Raw genomic sequence first — 21,786 nt, forward strand, 5'->3', positions numbered from 1 at the left:
TGCCATTTTCTCTGTTCCAAGTATAATTCCCTTGTTCTGGCTGTCAATCGCAGAACCCATTGTGTCACAAAATGTTGGACTGAATTGTGTTGTCTCTTCCAACTCTGTCCAGTCCCTACGTCCTTGTAGAAGTTTGCTGGTCATGTTAGTAAATATTTGGTTGGCCGCCCCTGTCCAACCCAACTTCTCCATCTCTGTATACAATGGCAGCCAACGGCCTGGTTGTATTCCGTGTAACTTTCCAGCAAGTATAACAGTCCCCTTGTGAACATACATCGTCATCTCAGTCACTAGAGCTCCATGAATGGCACATGCAGTAAGAACAGGAATGACATATGTTGCTGTCCCTTTTCATCCAGAATTAGCAGCATCCTGTAAAGGAGTATCTGTAGTGCCCACAGCAACAGATAATTGGGCTTCATAAGTCACTACTGGATGTACTCTCAAAATTGTCATCACTGTATTCAGCAGTGGTTTCTGGCTGTGTAGCAGCAAATTTTTCTGCACTGCCACAACAGCATGGTGTCCTTTGCTGTCTAGCAGTAATGTGTTCTTCACTGCCACAACAGCACTGTGTCCTTGGCTGTCTAGCAGCACTGTGTTCTTCACTGTCACAACAGCTCCATACAATCCAGCGATGCATTGGATTGAGCTGGAACGTCTGCATAATCCATGTGCTAGTGTAGGCTGTTCTAGTTGTTCTTTTAATCCTGGTGCAGTAGCCTGCATAACCTGCTGAGACCAGATTGGTTGTCTGAGATCCATCAGGTTCATTCTAGCTCCATCAGTTTCAGTAATACTAGCATAACCGCCAATAAGAAGAGATGCCAGGAATGAACTAACAAGAGAAATATTTTCTGTCGCATTATATACATCTAGCTGCCTTTCAACTATCTTCCTGATTTGTGGACCTAGGAATTTTGCATATGCACTAGACCCAGTAAGTGGAGACAATGCTAACGTACCCCCAACAGTTCTCTCCATCTCTTGGCACTGTGAAGTGGTACTTCTGTCCATCCTTATAGGTGACTCTTCGGTGTGAAAAAACATCCCTCAAGTGGGATAAAAGAGCCTTTTCTGGGTTTAAAGAACTCAATGTAGTGGAACTTCCATTGTTCCAATAAACACTGCTATGCTGCTGGCCTAAAGATGGACCTATCAGTTTTCTGTTTTCCAGCTTGCGTTCACATATCTGAACAGCAATAAACACTGTAGCATGTCCCTGATTCTCATGAGCAATAGATGCACCCTGTGTTGCATTTTCATTTTCGACATATTCCAGGTGATGCTCATCTACATCACTTCTAACAGGTTTTATTTTTTTCTGTTGAGTCTATTTCTGCATTGCCACAGCAGCAACAAATTTAAAATTTGGAAGTGGCTCTCCTGTCCAACCCAAGAATGCAATAGCAGCAGAAATTGGAAATTGAGTCAGACTGTGCAACCCTGCCACAGAAAAATCATTCATCCACAAGACCATTCCCAGCACACCCAAAAAACTTTTATCTCCATTTTTTTCCACGTTGGCTCCCTTCTCATATTCAGAACTCCCACCGAATAGAATATTTTCTACGAACAGGGCCTGAGCATTATACATATCATCCAAAAAAATTAACACAACGTTTAGAAATGGACTGTTACTGCTGGAAAAATGACCAGAAACAGCCACACTGTTGTTGTGTTCATTCACAACAATAGAACTTGTCCCCTGCTCTTGTTCTACAAAAACAAAATTGACGGGAGACATAGCTATGGCCCCCTGCTGCTTGAATTTTAATATGGCCATGATTCCAGAAAGAGGAATTATTCTCTTTGGCGTTGCCGACCAATCAACAAAATCACATTGAGGCTTTAATTCGAACATCTCCCAAGCATTAGGAGCCCCATAGGAGCATGGAGAAATAGGTTCATATACAGAGAGGGTTGCACACTCCACAGTAAGAAAGTGTGGAATGGTAATTGCATACCTGATTATGTGCCCAACAACCACGAATGGAAGTCCATTTACAACACCATTATTAGGGGCCTCATCTTGTTAAAGCCGTTTCAAAACGAAATCCTCTGGACGAGACCTCTCTTCTTCCGCAAGGGCCATGATTTCTACTTTGAAATTGAAATCTCTGGATATTTTTTTTTGTCGGTTTGCATAACCCGTCAATGGTGAAGAAATGAAACTGTTGTGTAGAAATTTTTCATGCCCCTTGCCAACATTGAGCCTGACTTGTTGACAACGGCAAATAGCAGCAAGTCATGGCCAAAATTTAGAACCTTGCTGTTTAACAACGAACAGGTGTTTTGGTTCCGCTATGGCAGAGTCGGTCTTCGGATTTAAGGTCACCCCCAAATCGTCCAGTTCCATTTGTTGCATCGCCTGTGGAAGATGTATGGCTTCCCGTGAGAAGGGGGTTGTGGAATACCCCTTCGATTTCCAAAAATCCGGGAAATTAAATTTGATTGGCCCGTCGCTAGACATCCCTGCTCAGAGATGATGAAAATTTCTCGCCCTTGGCCTCTCTGCCTGTCCGAGACAACGTCTCGAGCGAGTTTAGGTCGTATGACCTTTTCTGTAGCAGGGAGTTTCTCCCTTATAGAAATTTTAATGGAAGAGGCACGCCATGCCACATCAAATGATAAAAACCATGCGCATATTTCTTCCAATTGATCGTTCATGGCAATCCATTTTTCTTGGGACGAAGAATCGTTCATTGTGTTCCAGTTCTGATACCAGTTGTTATGATCCCGGATCTGACACATGGATTCGTAGGGAGGAAAAAGAGAAAGACGAAAATCAAGCCAAAGGGAAGCTTGAAAACCCTAGGTTCTTTGAGAAGAACATACACCCCTGAGCTCGTTGAGGAGAACTCAAAACCCTTGTTTACGCTAAATCAATGTTTGTCTTTTCTCATTACTCTTACCCCTTAGATAGGGTTCAGCCTTACAAGGTTCAAGATAAAATATTAAAAAAATGCCCTTGTGGTCTATTGATTCTTTAACTGAAATAAAATAAAGTAAATTAAGTAAAAACAATTAATTAGACTCTTAATAATGTTATTTCGTGCACAACAATACGACATGTTGAACGCAAGTAAAGTAATCATGGATGATTCAACTGTTACTAGCCCCAAAGAGGGAAACCACTAGCAAAAATCTCAACACAAATCTGGAGAGCTGCAATCTTCTCATCTTACTAGCCCATAAGAAGGAAAAGCAACCGAAACGCAACAAGTTTCTAACTTCACCCAATACCTTGAACTGATCCACCCATTGACCTTCAGGAATCTGATTCACCCAATCTGGCGTCCCCCACGAAATGTTAGGAATTAGATGTCCTAATTCCAAACTAATGAGGGCAATAATAATAATCATGGAATAAAAGAAAAACAAACAAAAAAATAGTCAACAAGATTTATACAGGTTTGCCTCAAGGTGAGACTACGTCCTGTCTTCCGCCGTTGCAGTAATCCACTATGAAGATAAAATATTTTACAAGAGAGATTGCACACTGACATGTGTTTTTCTCTAACCTGTCTCTGGATGCAAGTCAAAGTCCATATTTTCATACTGACTCAGTGTAAGGTGTTAATTAGGCTCCACAACTTAACAATCTCCCACTTGGAGACTAATCCATCATCAATATCTCCTTTGCAGTGGCAACAACTTCTCAATCCTCAGAGAGAAGTCCAACTAAAGTGGCACACAACTTCAGTTACTCAATTGTAGAAGTCTTTGTCAACATATCAGCTGGATTCTGACTCCCTTGAATCTTCTCATGTGCTAATACTCCATCCTCAAGAGTCGATCTAATGAAGTGGTAACACACTTATATGTGCTTTGTTCTGGCATGATAAACAGGGTTCTTTGCTATATGAATAGCACTCTGACTATCACAATACAACACATTCTTTCCATGCTTGAGACCTAATTCTTCATAGAAAGACTACAACCATACCATCTCTTTGCAGGCTTCAGTGACGGTGATATATTTTGCCTCTTTAGTAGAAAGAGCAACTATCTTATGCAACTTAGAGACCCAACTAACTGTTGTACCACCCATTGTGTATACATATCCAGTGGTACTCTTTTTGCCATCAATGTCTCCAGGCATGTCAGCGAGATAAGTTGATCAAGATAAGTTACTACTAGTGTCTTATAGAGATTGATGATTTGAAATTCAGTAACCTTTATGTAACGTGGATCAATTTTCTTTGAGATGGAATTCCAGCACATGTTGCTGCAAATTCTCTCACTTGACATTGCTCACGGGATTGTGTGATGTTGTTGGATGACCGTTATATGGTTAAAATTCCAGCCCTTATCTCTATTAATTTGCTACTCTTGAACATCAACAATTGCAAATTTTTTTATTTTGAAGTTTTCCCATGAGCTGAAGAAAAATTTGTTTCCGAGTGTCCTGATTTGCCTCTAAGTTTTCTCTAAATAGTTTGCTCTCGGTTTGTGTTGGATTTTGGATTAAAGCATAAGAGTTTGCATCTATTATCTCCTCTTTGTTTATCTATAAGAATATAAGAGGAATTGAGTGATGGCTGGATCTTGTTCTCACTTGACAAAAACACAAATTCTTTGATGATTTGGTGCATGCACTAGTGAAAAATATTTTTTTTCCTTCATTGTTGGTGACAGAGTTGGTCCACGGATTCTTCAAATTATATTGAGTAATTGTTATTTGAAGAAGGCCCTTGCAATTGACCTCAACATTTGACTTGCCTCATCATGGAGAGTGGACATACAAGTAATAAGAATGACATACTTCGTATTACTATGATTCCACTAAGAGATCTCTCCAATTACCTTAGCTGGTCACCATCAGTACGGTGGGTTCTCATTACTCGTGACCTTCTCAGTCATGTTATCAAATTCCCTCCTTTGATTGATGAAGAAGATGAAGCGTACCACAAGTGGGTTCAAAATGATAACATGGTTATCAGTTGGCTCAACGATAGCATGGAAGAGCATGTAGCTAACAATTTGGTCCACTTGGAATCAACCAAGGACATGTGGGACACATGTGCTAAGCTCTACTCGAGTACTGCCTCCTTACAAATATTATATGAAGTCTTACAAAGTATGTTGAATACTAAACAAGGAGATAACATTCATGAGTTTTTTGACCGATTTGGGGCCTTCTCCACAAACATTGCAGCTCAAGAACAACAACAAGAGGCCTTGGCAGTAGCTATTTGCTTGACAAATATTAAGCCTTACCTTGAGGTTGATAAGACTCAGCTTCTTAGAACCTCCGCTCCATCCTTGGATGACATCAATGCTACATTGCTATGAATCCCTGATCCATCTCCTCCTTCTCCTATTGATGCTCCATCTGTTGTGTTCTTTGGCAATTGGGGTACATCATCCTCATACCGAGGACACGACAGAAATATGAGAGGGGGTCTCAATAGAGGTGGTAGAACGGGTCCGAATAATTTTTGTACTGTGCCTCGACTTTGTACTTACTGTGGTGGCCATAACCACCTTGTGGAAATATGTTGGAAACTTCATGGCAAGCCTGATTGGGCCATGGCTACCGTTAATATTGAGAAACGAGAAGAAAAGGCTGACTCCCACTCTGGGAATGTGACTCTCACTACTGAAGACTATGCCGCATTTTAGAAGATGAAGTCTTAAATGTAGCCCTCCATTTCTCCATTACCTACTATTGCTACCACCAATGCCTTAGGTATGCTTTCTTCGTCTTCATCCTCTTCCTCTTGGATCATCGACTCAGGGGCCTCCGAACATCTGTTAGGTAGCAAACACATGTTTCACTCATTATCTCCATGTCTTCCTCAGAAATTTTTTACTATTGCTAATGGTACCAGAACCAAGGTACTTGGCAAGGATTTTTTCTCTCTTACTTCTTCTATTCCTCTTCAAGATGTTTTGTTTGTCTATCAATTTCCTTTAAATTTGCTTTCGGTTAGTCAATTAACAAAATAGTAGAATTGTTGTATCACCTTCTCACCATCTTCTTGTACGTTTTAGGATCTAACTATGAAGTGGGTGATTGGTGGCGGCCATGAAAAGGGCGGCTTGTACTAGTTGTGTACCAATTAAGAATTTCGTAAAGTTGCAACCGTGGCCCGTCGGAAATGAAATTTGGACAATGAAAGTAGTCTTCAAATATTAGAGCGGGACAAATCCTTGGTCGTGTTTTCTTTCTAATTCACGAGCATCCCGAGATAGATTAGTGAAGCCTCATGTCAGCGTTCAAATTGATCTAGTTTGCTGACTATCCATCAGAACTTTTATTTTGACTTAAACAAAAAAATGTATTCTTTTATAATGTCTAGATACTTGATTAAATTCTTACTTTAACAATATCTTAATTATCACTCTTAAATCACTAATTTAACATAGTATTAACAGTAATAAATATAATAAATAAATAATATAGGATTTTATTAATAAAATAAGATAGATTTTAGTGTAGTATAAATTAATATAAATACGAAAAAATAAAATCACAGAAAGAGAGGGAAATCGAAGCCGGATGGAGAGCAAAATTTTCAGGGAAATCAAGGCCGAATGTGGGGAATCGAAGGTGTTTAGTCGATGCAAGAGGGAAATAGAAGTCCAAAAGGGGGAAGAATGAGATGATTTGAGACGATGAGAGGGTTCGGCAGCATGGCAAGATGGCAAGCCTACAGAGAGCGAGAGATGAGAGGGATGAGGGTTAGGAAGTAGAGAGGGTCGAGAGAGCGAGATGGTGAGCCAATAGAGAGGGAGAGACGAGAGAAATGAGGATTGGGGAGCAGAGAGGGTCGAGAGAGAGGAAGATGGAGGGAAAGTTGAGAGAGAGAGTCGAGTGAGCGAGTGAAAGTGAATGAACTGGGTGTAGAGTCAGAATTCACTTTCACCCCATTTTTCACTAGAGCTAGTAAAAGTGAATGAACTAATTCATTCACTTTCTCTTTCCATCTTGTGCGCGCACCAATGCTTTTGGGGCCCCAATGAAAGTGAATTCACTTTCACTTACACAATGCACTAACAGACCCATAATCCCATTCTTCCATTTCATCATCTTTCTTTTTATGATAACAAGAACAAAGTAGCACAGGTGTTGTTGTGTTCAAGTAGGATTACTACATAAGGCAAGCAAGCTACTTGTCAAAGAAATCCCTACTAGTATGAAGTTCTAATTTCATTATCTTCAAAGTAGGATATAAAATTATATAAGTAAGAGTGTATAACAGTCATTCAATAAATCCAAGTAGGATTATATAAATTAGGAAAAATGGAAACACTATTTTTTTAAAGAATAATAATGTTTTAATTTTTAACGGTTCATATTCACATTGAGGCTTTGAGAATTCCAGGAGCCCTTGATTTCCTTTTTTTTCCTCAAATTTAATTGATATTACTTTTATGTATTTTCTTCAAATTTCTTTATATTCCTATAAACTATGGATTTTTAAAAAAAAGATTACAGTAAATAGTGTTTCTACTTTCTAGTCTTTAAATAATACTATAGTAAAATAATTAATAACTTATATACCCTTTTTATATTGGCAAGACTACTGACTTGCCCTTGTATTAAATTTAACTAGCTTGTGTAGGTTAATGTTGGGAACCTCCTAAATGAGAAGTGGAAGTTCTTGAGACCAATATACCGAAGATGAAAGGGAGGTAAAAGGAATAAAATGCTCAAAAAATGCCATCTGCCCCAAATAAAAATTAGTGTATTTTTATAGCTCAGAGTTTCATTTAAATCAACTTGAAACAAACAAAAAAAGGAGAAAGAGCCTAAACCAACCTAGATTCGATTGATTTGCTCTGGTTTGTTATGGGTTTAAACATCTTTTAAGTTTATTCAAAAGAGGTCTGAATTCAAACCCAACCGATTAGAAATTTATCTTGAAAAAACTTAGACATAGGAGGTGTGAAACTTGATCCAATTCTAACCCCAAATGTGATATAAATCAATGATAGTAGTTTGAATATAATGATTTCATTACATACAAATATGTGAGTTTTTTCTAAGATATTTTCATAATTTAGCATACTTTGTATTTTGGGGGGAGTAGGGATTGGATGAGAGTTTGTTGTATGAAAACTTGACCTGCCTGAAACCCTAACTGACTAATTCCAAAACCTAATTTTGAAAAAAACCTAAACAGGTTAGGAAAACCAATCCATCCTTGCCTCATTCCCCTTTTCCCTCAACCTCTCCCAATTGATGTTTGCCTAGGTATTTTAAAATTTTAGCATAGTTTGTAATTTGGTGTGAGGATTGGTTTTTTGAACTCCTTAAGTATGACATAAAGGCACCATGATATAGTTAATCAGAAGTTTCTTATTCAAAAATAAAAATTACAAGTGGACACAGATCACAAGACTGCACAATTGGTCATACAAACAGAGCAAGAGTAGTAAAGCAACTAATTTACTGCTTCTCTTTATTAATTCAAAGAAAAATTGTGTTATATTGAGAGTCACCAAATTATAACAAAAATCCATATGCATTTTAAATTTTCATTTTCGAATGAAAACCTTTTCTTCAACACTATGAGAAGAGATATTTCATTGAAAGGAGAATACATAAGACTCCCTAGAGAGTGAGATTTATAGAGAACCACAAGCATTTCAATATATTCTTAACTAGAAGCTCAATACGCACTACTCTTCGAAGCCCAAGAACCATTTTTATACACTTTTGGTAAAATCTTTCTTTTATTTTCAATTCATTTCATCTACTTACATCCTTATTTATGTACAAAAGTTACAGTTAGATTTAATTCTGGTCTCTTGAATCATCTCCGAAGTTGGTGTTACGAAGGACTTCTTCCTCTGTTTTTATGGATCAAGAAGAAGTTCTCCTTTGTAGGATCTCACACCGACATTCCCCCTCAAGTTGGTGCGTATAGATCTCTGATGCCTTTAGAAGTTTTTGTTGCATACTACGTTTGTTAGTATGTCTACCAACTAGTCTTCAAATTTAACAAATGGTGATCAAACTATCTTTGGCTCATGGTTTTACTTGATTAAGTGGCAATCTACTTTCACATGTTTAGTCTGATCATGCTGAACCGGATTATGTGAAATATCAATTGCCGCCTTGTTATCGTAGAATATGTCTATCTCACAGTTTGGGCCAAAGCCAATTTCGGTTAATAATCTTTGAAGCCAAAGAAGCTCACAAAGGCCCTTAGCCATCCCACAAAACTCAGCTTCAGCACTTGATAATGCTATCACTTTTTGTTTCTTATTTCTCCAAGTAATTAGGTTTCCTCTAACAAACATAAAATAGCTTGAGGTAGATCTTCTATCTAAAATATTCCCTACCCAATCAGCATTTGTATTTCTCCAAGTAATTAGGTTTCTTGACAACATGAGTCCTTTCCCTAGGCAGAACTTTAGGTATAGAAGAATTTGATTCACAACATTCATATGATTTTCACTCGGACAATGCATGAATTGGTTTACTACACTTACTGCATAGGCGATGTCAGGTCATGTATGGGAGAGATAAATAAGTTTCCCAACCAATCTCTGGTATCTTCCTTTGTGTGTTGGCACTTGGTCTGGGTATTCTCCTATCTTGTGATTTGGGATTATTGGAGTATCTGCAGGCTTACACTCTAGTAGTCCAAATTTTGATAATAAATCTCGTATATATTTTCTTTGGGAAAAGAATATACCTCGCTTGGACCTAACAACTTCCATTCCTAAAAAATATTTGAGTCCTCCCAGATTTTTCATCTCAAATTTTGTTACCAATTGGTTTTGAAGTCTTGCTAGTTCTCCTGGATAATCTCTTGTAATGATCAGATCGTCTACATACACTATCAAAGGTATTACTTTACCTAATCGATGCATTAAGAATAGCGTATGATCTGAGTTACTTTGTTTAAAACCATATTTTGGTATTGCCAAACTCATTCTCCCAAACCACACTCTAGGAGATTGCTTCAAGCCATATAGAGTTCACTGGAGTTTGCACACCGTCCTAGCTTCAAAATTTGCTATATATCCTTGAGGGACATCCATGTAGATTTCTTTTTCAAGATCTCCATGGAGAAAAGTATTTTTAATGTCAACTTGGTGTAGGGCCAATCAAGATTAGCTGCAAGAGATAGCAAAACTTTAACAGTATTCAATTTAGCTACCGGTGAGAATGTCTCTTGATAATCTACGCCATATGTCTGTGTATATCCTTGTGCTACTAGCCTTGCCTTGCACTTTTCAACTGCTCCATCAGTTTTGTACTTGATGGAGAATACTCATTTACACCCCACTATTCTTTTACCTTAAAGTAAAGGAACAAGACTCCAGGTCTCATTTTTCATTAATTCCTCCATTTCTTCCTTCAAGGCTTGAACCCACCTAGGGTCTTTTAGAGCTTCAACAACACTTTGGGAACATGGTGTAAGGAGAGTTCATTTACAAACTTCTTAAGGAGTTCAGACAGTTCTTTTGTACACATATAATTGGGAATATGATATTTCGATCTTTGTTCCTTCATGTAAGGGGAATATCTGTTTGGTGGTTCACCCTGATTGCGTTGATAGATAATTCATAGCCAATAGGTATATCCACATCGTTAGAATTTTGAGGTATGACAGGAGTACTTTCTTCAAAGATTTTCTTAGGAGATGGGTCATTGGATACTGAGGGGAAGAGGGGTACTGCTTCATTAATTCTAAAGAGGTCTTCTCTGGATTCGATTCAACAATGGTCGCTATATCAATGTCCTTGAACCAATCAAATGTCATCCTATTCAGCTCTTCTTCTCGTGTTCCCCCCTGAAGAGAAGAATTGGATGTACGGGACGAGTAGAAAGTTTTAGATTCATGGAACGTGATATCCATAGTTACATATGGGAGCTGAGTAGTTGGATCGTAGCAGCGATACCCTTTATGATGGACCGCATATCCCAAAAACAGACACCAAATGGCACATAGAATAAGTTTTGAGCGCTAGTTTTTGTGGAGGTGAACAAATACAATGCAGAAAAAAATCGAGGTGGGGGGAAGCATTATCACCGAGGGTAATGAAACATAATTTGACAGGGTCTATAGGGGAGTCTTAAACTCAACAATTTTGGAAGGCCTGCAGTTAATGAGGTGGACAGCCATAGTAACAACATCAGACCAATGATAGTTACGCACTTGATCCCCAAGTAAAAGAGCTCGAGTTCTTTCAAGAATGTGGTGATATTTCTCTCTGCAATACAATTTTGTTGAGGAATCTGGGGGCATGAGGTTTCATAAATCAGTCCATGGTGTTGGAAATAAACACGAAACTAATGATTCACATATTATCCACCCTTATCAGATTGAAGAATTTGAATGTTAGTGGAGAACTGAGTTTAGATCATCTTATAAAAGGATTGAAAGGTATGAAAAACCTCATCTTTGTTTTTCAACATGTAAAGCCAAGTCATTTGTGTGTAGTCATCAACAAATATGACAAACAAGTGGATACCAGACCTAACATCTTTGGAGGAAGAACACCACACATCATAGTGAATTAAAGCGAAAGGATCATCGCTCTTATTCATACTTAATGGATAATTGACTCGATGACTTTTAGCTAGCATGCAAGTGTCACAGTTAAAATCCAGAACTAAAAAATTCAAAAAATAGGTTAAGAAACATATGTTTCAAATACTCAAATGATGGATGGCCTAACCGATGGTGCCATAACTGTAGAATTTAGGATCTCATGAGAAGAACTTTAGAATGTGGGAGAAGAAGAAGAGAGAAAGGAGAGGAGAAGAAGAAGGATGTAGAGGGAGAGAGTTTGGATTAAGGACAGGAAAGATGATGCCAACCAAGAGTGAGGGAGGCTAGACGAATTTGTGGGAAAAGTTGAGAGGGCTTCAATGCTCTACCTCTTAGCCAATGCCTTTATTTATAGATTTACAATGCCCATAGGGCTACAACTTGATAAAATAAAAGACATAAAAGAACTACGTATTTACATTTTTATGCGATCTTTATGGAATGTATCATATTTTACCCATATGTCACTCCTTTGACGTGTGGGCTTCTAGTCTTGAGTTTATGGGCTTGAGCCCCTCTTCCAATACTCCCTCTCAAACTGGAGGAGAAAAAATATCATAAATACCCAACTTGCCACATATAAAGGATAAGATTTTAGATGTAATTGGTTTGGTGAGAATATCAGCTACTTGCTCTTGAGATCAAACATGTTTGAGGGAGATTATTCCTGCTTGAAACTTCTCTCGTATAAAGTGAGTCGAGCTTTAAGACGAGAACTGACCCATTCGGGTAATGTTTCACCAAAAACACCCATCTACAACCAACTGGTCATTTTCCTTTCGGGAGTGATGCTAAGAACTTGCTTTGATTTTCATATAACATGTTCATTTCTTTATCCATTGCCACCTTCCATCCTAGATGCTTCAGGGCCTCCTGATAAGACTGGGGAATGGAAGTAGAAGAAAGAAATACAAGGAACTGAAAGCACACGGAAGACAAGTGATGGTGAGACATAAAATTAGATATAGGGTGAGAATTAGTACATGAATGACGTTCCTTTCTTAAAACAATAGGCCGAGTATATAATTTAGGCCCAAACATAGGAGGAGAAGGACTTACCTCTGGTAGATACAACAACTCCATAGGTGAGGGGACGGCCAGTGCATCAGGGGGTGGAGTAGTATCAAGAGTGAAAGGCACAAGCGGACATGGAGTAGTCGAAGGAAGTGTCAATCCTGGAGGAGCATCATGTGAAGAGTAAAAGGAGGTGTCCTCAATGAAAATCACATCCCGAGATACAAGCATCCTGTTATAATGTGGGACCCACCATGGTGCTCGAGCTGGTGGGACCCACCATGAGGACGGGAACATCAAGAAGAGTCCTAGAGGATGTGGGCCACCAAGAAGAGTCCTCACCCAAAGCAAGCACGAGTTAAAAATGAAGTAAAACTGTCAAATTAGCTCAATTTTCTGTACGAACTTAAAATTCCAAAAATCTTTCCTCAATTTTTTTGAACTAAGATCAATCCTAAATTTAAATTAGCTAATTGTCAAATTTAACAACAAAAATTGCACATTACAAGACAATGAAAATGAAAGCTCCAGTTTAGTCTAATTAGACAACAATCCAGAAATTTCCTAAAGGTGAATTCAATTTTGGACAAGAAAATTTTGGACAATATATGAAGACCCTGCCACCCTCATCGACATAGACCAAGTAAAACATTAGATTGTGAATATTTGAAACATAGACGGCTAGAGAAAAGACATCCAGTATTTTAATCCTTGGCGAGAAAAATAGAAAATAATCTCACATATCAAGAAGAATCAGAAAACAAAGATGTTAGATGCATCAAAAAACATTTTCCAACTACCACAATGTCTGTTTTGTTACTTCTTCTCACAATTCGTGTTGGGGTAACAAAACAGTGTTGTAGATTTAGAAATATCTACATTCAACTAGCACCTAGAATAAGGGTTAATTTGTTATAGTTGAATTTGATGGGCTTGTTTGTTCATATTCAGAATTTAGGGTTTATTTTTCTAGAATTGGACACTATGACACTATCATACACGGATATTTGAGCACTTCTCTAGCCAGTATGCCGAGGTATAAAACAAATAAAAGGAACCACCAACTGTTGCAATGCTTTCAGGTAATACAAGTAAGAGTCTTAAATTTCCATCCCTATTCCATTTTTTTTCTATTGCATTACATGATATTCTCTTCACTGAATACCTCCAAAGACTACAAGCTCTAACGAATACAATAGCTGGTGCTAGTCAAATTGTTTAAGGGTGTGCCACTGAATTCGTATTGTAAGTTATGGAGTTTTGAATTGAGGGATTTGATGACTTGCAAGGAATCACTCTGAACAATCTCCAACTCTCCCATGGCAAGAAAGTTAAGTCACCCAAGGAAGAAAAAAGTGTTTCTGACTTTCCGACTTTATTTAGTCCATTGGTCAGATGCATATGAAGCCTCCATATTCTTACAGTTCTTGAACATGTTGAACTAGTAAGCGAGATGAAAAGGTTAAATAGTAGTAGCTGACATTTTCACTTACTTGAATGAACATCCTCTCTGCATCTCCAACATTTCCATTTTCTTTCAAAATAATTCCCTGTGATAAGTAGAGCAGCAACAAAATGTCATGCTAGTGATGTTGGCTTCACAAAGATGCTATTTATTAGAATATTAAGAAGTAACCCCTAATAAAAGAACATCTAACTGATTTTATTTTCATCTATTTACTTGGAGGCACGGGATGCTACTGTTATCAACAGACAGTTCCAGAAAAGAGACTACCAACGCAAAAGCAAGTACTGAAATAAGCAGCATGGGTCAAGTATCCTTTGCCAAGGCAATGAAGCATTTTCCGCTCACCTTTGCCAAGTAAGACCGGAAGGCATTTGGATACAGAGAAATGAGTTTGTCATAAACAGCCACAGCATCACTGACATGACCCCAGTCAGAATAGGCTTTCCCGAGAAGCAAGCCCACCTGAAATAATATTGGATACAAGATTTTGAGAAGGAAAATTCGGACGTTGCTTTTCTTCTGGCAAGAAAAGTAGAGCACATTGTGTGCAAAGCTGTAAAATTATGAGCAAACCAAAGTAGAGCACGTGGATAATTCAACTGTTGCTTCCCCCAAGAGGGAAACCACCAGCAAAAATCTCTACACAAATACGGAGAGCTGCAATCTCCTCATCTTACTGACCCCATAAGAAGGAAAAGCAACCGAAACACAACAATTTTCTTCTTTAATGTTTTTACATATCTATTTATACCTATCTCTTTTTTAACAAAGAGAAGATATTAAGCACTTAAAACTGGCATAATAGAAACGCCAAATCCACGCATTATTCATCAAAAACAAAAAAGAAACCGTACCATTGAAATAAAGTAATTTAATCGATTTCTTGCAAAGAGAAAGAAGAAAAAAGAAATAAATGAATTGCATAGTCTGGGTATAACAGGAAAGATGATTTGGTGATCTTCGAAGCCCAAGAACTGAACCGGGCGCTCTCGAGGAACTCAAAAAAAGAAGGCACTGTCGTCTTCTCATTCTGGCTGAAACATTAATCCCCATACTCGTCATGTTGGGCTCATCTGCAAAAAAAAACATGCAGATAAGCCCAAAAAGAAGAGTATGGAGATGAATAATTTCATCTTCACATCTTCTTGATCATCGATCATTTCACCTCGCCGGTGCAAGATAATCCCATTTTTTACAGCTTCCCCTTCTTCTCGAAATCTTCTCGCCTTCTCTACGAAGTTCGGGCCGATGAATTGCTGCAGTGCTACCCAGAATCTCTCCCGGAGTCTGGATCAAGAGTGACTCTTCCCTATTGAAACAACGTTGGGGCCAATGAATTGCCGCAGAAACAATATCATTGAAAGAAAACGGTAACAAATAATAATAATTATCTGATGGATCGACCGATCAACGTGTTTCTTCTCCCTTTCTTTGGAGAAAAAAAAAAAAAAAGATTGCTCTCATAAGGACAAAGACAAAGAACTTGATTTTGCCATTTTGAAGACAAGAAAGAAAAGGAAAGACGGTGGATACGAACCCGGAAAAGAAAAACAAATGCCTTCTCATTATTGCCGCCAAACCATTAACCTCAGAGAGAGAATGATTCGATCTTCCCAATCTTCTTCGGCGTCTGCCTCTGCGTTGGCGTGTAGGAACCTCCGACTTTCCCGCGAAGAAGAGCATACGGACGGAGAATGGCTTGGGAGTTGAGTATATATAGAGGTTGGGTATCAATGGGTCGGGTTCAGGTTTGGTATCAATGGGTCGGGTTCAGGTTGGGTTCGTATAATAATCATGTATACACCTTAGACTTAAACACGACCCACGACTTAGCCTAGTCAACTCAATATAGGGAAGGAGCAGGTAGATACGGGGTTTGACTCACTACTATGCTAACAAGTCCTCCCTAACTCAAACTTGAGTGTGGACTGAATTTGTTTGAGTGGTATTGACTTTGAATTTCTAAAACCCAAGTTGGGTCCTAATTCTAAGTCATAATGCCATGATTATAATATTACACATTTTAATTACGTAGATTTTTGTGAAAAGTTTAGTTGCATATTGTAGACATGAAAATTTATTTATAAAAGTTAGAAGCTTAATCAATTGTCACGATCATGGGCATCGATCAATGGTCAAGATTAAAAGAACCTGATTATAAGTTGATTGATGGTCGAAGTCAAACCCAGATCAGACAATTAATGATACATCGAAGTTGATTGCACGGACCACAATTAATATCCAATCAATGGGGAGAATAATATCTAAGTGCCAACTGAGTGTCTCATAAGCAAAAGATTTGGCATACGAGTGACACATGACATTGCAAGAAAAATGCCACCCAAATAAGAGAAATGTCACATGGGCAGTATGTGTTATCGTAGGAAGTCTCCACTTTAAAGCAAAGGGATAAGATGAGGAGTCACATCCTCATAAAATGAAGAACGAGGTTTGCCATGTAGTTTTCTCTCCTTATATGTGTACCAAGAGGAAGGAGAAGATAGGCTCCCCTAGGCTTTAGGGGGAAAACTAGAGAGAACTTTTGCGGGAGAACCTTTCGAAGAACTATAGAGAGAAATTGTTGGGGATTTCACCAAATTTCAAGGGCATCAAAACTCTACTTTTGAGAAAGAAAAAACTTGAGTCGTGCTCTTGACGCCCTAAATCTCCAATTAATCCAAAGCACCATTGGTTTTGTTACAATAAGCAATCTTCTTTGCCGCTACTCTATCCCTATCCTTAAAACTGCTACACGTAATATGAGATAAAAAATTTCCGTCAAACATTATTGGAGGCTAGCTATAAATTGAGGTTAATTGACTAAAGAAGTTCCTATTTGTTTGTTGAATTAAACGAGGCTAGAATAAAATGTGTGTGTCGAGATCAAATTGGAGATGAACCTTAGATCACCTAAAATTTTGTATTTCTTGTACATTGACACACACACATATATACTACTATAAATTGTCAATTACTACCTAAATTGCCTTGTTGTTGAATTCATTCAATCAACTCTATGAAAATAAAATTTTGACTTTTGTTTGTTTGCTATCAAATGATTCAATGTAGGCTCAGATGTATACAAACGAAAACTAAATAAAAACGTCAAGTAAATTGAAATTACGTTTATACCTGTTTTTTGTGGGATGTTCATTATGGCCTAATAGAACTATTTTTTTTATGGTTTATAAATAAGAATATTTTTTTGATTCAGCATTAGAAAAGAAATAAGCATTGCCACTATCTGGTTCATTTCGAAACCAATATAGGTAGGCAAGTAAGGATTTTTGTTCTATATCCATCCATAAATGAATAAGTAAAAACAAGATAAAAAGGTAAAATTACAAGCGTCAAGATGAAGATTGTGGAAAGATTTGTAAGAAAGCATATCTTCGTCAAACAACTATTCCTACCTCCAAGAGGGAAGAAAATCCCCCAAAGCGACAAGGCCAAAACAACAACTGCAACTCCAACTCCAACTCCAACTTGTTTTAAATTCAATTTAGGTGAGTGGGCCCATTCTCACATGAAGGGATATCTAAAACTATAGCAGTGCCAAGTAAAGACAACCTTTTTGAAGAATCTGACCTTTGTCCCAAAACTGATTTTTCCTGCTTTTGATTCAACTGGAGCATCATTGTCAATTACTTGATAGGGTTTACTTTTCTCTTTTTTTTTTATACTCTAGGGCAGACTTGATGACAATTGATCATTGTCAAAAGCCAATAGTCATTTCTCTTACCATAACATATAAGTATGAAATATGACATTAGGTAATGAACTATAGAGAATATGACTAGTCAGTCTGCTTGATATAACAGAGCCAAATGGCTTGCCCATAGAGAATGAAATCTGAGGCCTCTATCATTAAATAAAATTTTTAAAAAATGGTAACAATAAAAGTAAAGGAAATGTGCACAACCACAATTATCCATTCAATTCAATTGAATAGAGACATATCAATGGTAGTGCACCCTCACCTTCTAACTGCTTCCAACTTCTCCTCAAATTGACGGTCAAAGTTTCTAGACTTTGCATTTGAACCACTGGCTAGTCTTGGTATCTCTACAAGGTTGCATATTAGATAATCGAATGCCCAAGACAAATTGAAAGGTCCATGATAAATACAAACAAAATCTTTCCATGCGCAACACTTTTTTTATAGGATCCCATGTGCCATACTTGTTGAAGTCCTTCATGAAAAACACTAGAATTCATGAAACTTGACAAGCTATAGATTTAGAATAAGATGGTGAAACAAATTTGCATTTCACTAGTCTCAGAAAGAACACTATTGAATAAATAATGAGCATAGATTGATGAAATTAGAGCCTTTTTTCATACTCATTGTTAATGTCATTTGTAGATTCACCTACTCTATTTTAGTGTTGTCCTCTCCATTGTCATGGCCTCCAATTTCTGTATTAAACCCTGAAAATATTTTAGGCTTAAACTATATTCTACATCTTAGCTAAGGTCAGCTTGGTTCAGAGATAAAATTTTAAATGGAGATTCGTGAAGCCTATCAAACCAAGGAATTGATCAAGTTCGGCATGATTGAGCATAATCACCTCAGAATCAAGCAAGCTATTTTCTTTATGAACTAATAAAATTCCTAAAATCATTCCTCAATTTTTTTGAACTAAGATCAATCCTAAATTTAAATTAGCTAACTCTCAAATTTAACAAAAGAAATTCCTCTTTACATGACAATGAAAATGAAAGCTCTAGTTGAGTCTAATCAGACAACAATCCAACAATTTCCTAAAAGTGAATTCAATTTTTCAAAAGAATCTTTTGGACAATATCTGAAGACCCTGCCACCCTCATCGACATAGACCAAGTAAAACATTAGATTGTGAATATTTGAAACATAGAAGGCTAGAGAAAAGCCATTCAATATTCAAATCCATGGTGAGAAAAACAAAAAATAATCTAACATATCAAGAAGAATCATAAAACAAAGATGCTAGATGCATCAGAAAGCACTTTCCAACTATCACAATGTCTATTTTGTTACTTCTTCTTACAATTCGTGTTGGGGTAACAAAATAGTGTTGTAGAGTTAGATATATCTGCATTCAACTAGCACCTTGAATAAGGGTTAATTTGTTATAGTTAAATTTGATGGGGTTGTTTGTTCATATTCAGAATTTAGGGTCTATTTTTCTAGAAATGGATACAATGACACTATCATACACGGATATTTGAGCATTTCTTTAGCCAGTATGCCGAGGTATAAAACAAATAAATGGAACTAGCAACTCTTGCAATGCTTTCAGGTAATACAAGTAAGAGTCTTAAATTTTCATCACTCTTCCATTTTTTTCTATTGCATGACATGATATCCTCTTCACTGAATACCTCCAAAGACTACTAGCTCTAACAAATACAATAGCAGGTGCTAGTCATATGTTTAAGGGTTTATTTTCTACACAATGGTACGAGGGAGATAGTCCAGGAAATTAGTGTCATAATACACTTATGGTATACATAAAAGATAGACAACTAGGGTACCTTGGCAGCAAATCTTCTTTTGAAGTCTTTCCACTATTGGTCTATGAACAAAGTGAAGAATACATGCATTATCAAAAGTCCAAAATTCTCTCAACTAGAACAATTAAAGATAAATCTAACAAGACTTTTCATGTTCGTATCAAAATATAGATAATTGTTTTTATAGTTTTTTTTTTTAACAGTGTATCATCCCCCTCCCCCTCCTCTTCCTCCTCTTTTCAGAATCAGACTTTTGTTTGCAATGGAGTGCCCATTTGCATAAAGCAAGCAAAATTAGAATTTTCAGGTGCCATTCTAGCACTATCAAGACTATTGAAGTATATAGCTCATACGGTGAGGTTGGGTGGGGCATATTTTTGTATAGGGGTATTTGTGTATTTTATATACAAATACGTCTAGGGTTAGTATAAATTACACTTATATAACCCTATTCTAAAATAGTGAAATTACCAGCGCCGTCACTCCGGTGGATGTAGGCATAACTTCTTCTTCATTCTTGTATCTTCTTCTTCATTAATCATGCAGTTATAGCTCGGGAAAATTAGAGTCCTTCCATTACAATTGGTATCAGAGCTTCAGGAAGAACAAGGGCAACTATGCAGGGAGATTCCCAGTCCTTCTTTTCTTGTGTTGGGTGGAGAATCTCCATCTAGAGTTTGATAGAGGCATTGTAGGAAATGGTGGCCGTATCTTCCGCTACATCGAGTCTTAGTTCTTCATTGCTTATTAGCCCCAGAGCGGTCACCACTCGCTGGCCCACCGATATACGGAACGCTGTTTCGTACATGCCCTCCTAATAGAAACCCTAGCTCCTGTTGGGAGTTTGTCCCGCGCTGCTCAGCGGGTTGAAGTGTCACAAGGACGACAACAAAAAAAAACCCTGTGGAACTCGCATCTCGCGAGGGGCACCCATTGACGTCTGACATTTGATACGTCTGACGCTTGACGCCTGAAGCGTCTGTGATTTTCTGATGCCACTGAGGCTATGATTTTTTACGCTTGATGCACCTGGCTGGTGCACCCATCAAGGTTGTTAATCTGCAATGCATCCACTAAGGTTTCTCTATGCACACGTTGTGCTCGAAATTTGGGTTTTTCGCACCAAAATCCCAAGTTAGGCTACGATGACTGGGGTTTCTTCTGCAAAATTTGACATGAAGAAGTTCAATGGAACTGGAAATTTTGGATTATGGTAGAGGAGGGTGAAGGACCTATTAGTGCAGCAGGGCATGTTGAAGGTGCTATACAAAAAACAACTGGTGGGAATGGATGACATGGATTGGAAAGAAATGGAAGCGAAGGTTGTGGCGACTATTAGGCTTTGTCTGGCTAATGACGTGATGCATCATGTCATGGATGAGGAATCACCGATGGAAGTTTGGTTGAAACTGGAAAGTCGGTCTATAGTCTTAAGATGTCAGAGGGCTCGGATCTGCTCCAGCATATCAATGTTTTCAATAAGCTCAATAGTGATTTGTGATGAGTTGAAGTGAAGTTTGAAAACGAAGACATGGCATTAATGTTACTGAATTCTCCTATGTACAAAAATTTGGTTATGACTCTGATGTGGGGAAAAGAAACTCTCGAATTGAAGGATATCACAAGTGCTCTATTAGGCTTCCATCAGAGGAAGAAAGCCAGTGATGAGAATTCACAAGGTGAAGAACTTGTGGTGAAGGGTAACATGGAACATGGAAAAATTAATTCTCGAAGTGGATCGAGTAACAATAAATATCGGTCTAAATCCAAGAAGAGGAAGACTTCACATGTTTTAAGTGCAGGGAAAAATGGGCACATAAAACGGGATTGTCCAGAGAAAAAGAAAAAGAATGCAGAGAACAAAGAGGGTCCTTCAAAGTCTGTGAATATAGTGGAAGAAGAAGACCCAGGGATTGGTGACAGGGATATGTTTTCTATTTCATCCAGTTCAGATCATCTCAGAGATTCTTGGATTCTGGATTCAGCATGCTCTTATCACATGATACCAAATAAAGATTGGTTTCACACCTATAGGTTAGTAAACTCTGGTTCTGTTTTGATGGGTAATGATGCTTCATGCAAAGTTGTTGGAATAAGGAGTATAAAAATTAAAATGTTTGATGGTGTGGTTAGAACGTTATGTGATGTTAGACATATACCAGATGTAAGAAAGAATCTGATTTCATTGGGCACTTTAGATTGCAATGGGTATAGTTACAAGTTTGCAAGTGGAATAATGAAAGTGAGTAAAAGTGTCTTAACAGTGATGAAGGGGTAGAAACTATC

General features: G+C 37.8%; 1 long non-coding RNA gene across 1 annotated transcript in view; it reads right to left on the reverse strand.

Annotated features, from left to right (window-relative positions):
- LOC137966689 (uncharacterized) overlaps positions 1–15,664 on the reverse strand; it is a 33,254-nt gene extending 17,590 nt beyond the window's left edge. The window contains exons 1-3 of the long non-coding RNA XR_011116233.1: positions 15,542–15,664; positions 14,350–14,466; positions 14,030–14,086 (exon numbers count right to left, since the gene is read on the reverse strand). This is a non-coding gene — a long non-coding RNA (uncharacterized lncRNA). The remainder of the gene's footprint in view (positions 1–14,029; positions 14,087–14,349; positions 14,467–15,541) is intronic.
- Between the last annotated feature and the right edge of the window lie 6,122 nt (positions 15,665–21,786).

The sequence above is a fragment of the Aristolochia californica genome, unplaced genomic scaffold, assembly GCF_029961685.1.
Source record: "Aristolochia californica isolate CCGP_79_NKW_82.1479 unplaced genomic scaffold, dmAriCali1.0.hap1 SCAF_5, whole genome shotgun sequence".
Lineage (NCBI taxonomy): Eukaryota > Viridiplantae > Streptophyta > Magnoliopsida > Piperales > Aristolochiaceae > Aristolochia > Aristolochia californica.